Below are 298 nucleotides of genomic sequence, written 5' to 3'. Positions count from 1 at the left end.
AGGAGGCATGGAGGGAAGGAAGGGAGGGTGAAGATCTCCGTGTAGAGTAAGCGGAGCCCGGAAGAGCTCCGGGGTCTGCGGGCTGAATTCTGGCTAACTGCATCTGCCCTCCCTGGAGGGACGGTGCACCACATAACACATAAGAATAACCTGAGGAAGCCCACCGCACTGTATGGGGATGTAGCTCAGTGGTAGAGCGTGTACTTTGCGCGTACGTGGTCCCGGGTTCGATTCCCGGTTTGAACTTTTCACTCGTATTACGTTGTCTTCCGTGGTTGGAAATCTACGGTACTAGTGA

The sequence above is a fragment of the Fukomys damarensis genome, unplaced genomic scaffold (genome assembly GCF_012274545.1).
Source record: "Fukomys damarensis isolate Sample0158 unplaced genomic scaffold, DMR_v1.0_HiC HiC_scaffold_39, whole genome shotgun sequence".
Classification (NCBI taxonomy): Eukaryota; Metazoa; Chordata; class Mammalia; order Rodentia; family Bathyergidae; genus Fukomys; species Fukomys damarensis.
The sequence above is the reverse complement of the archived record's forward strand: the minus strand, read 5'-3'. Positions refer to the sequence as shown.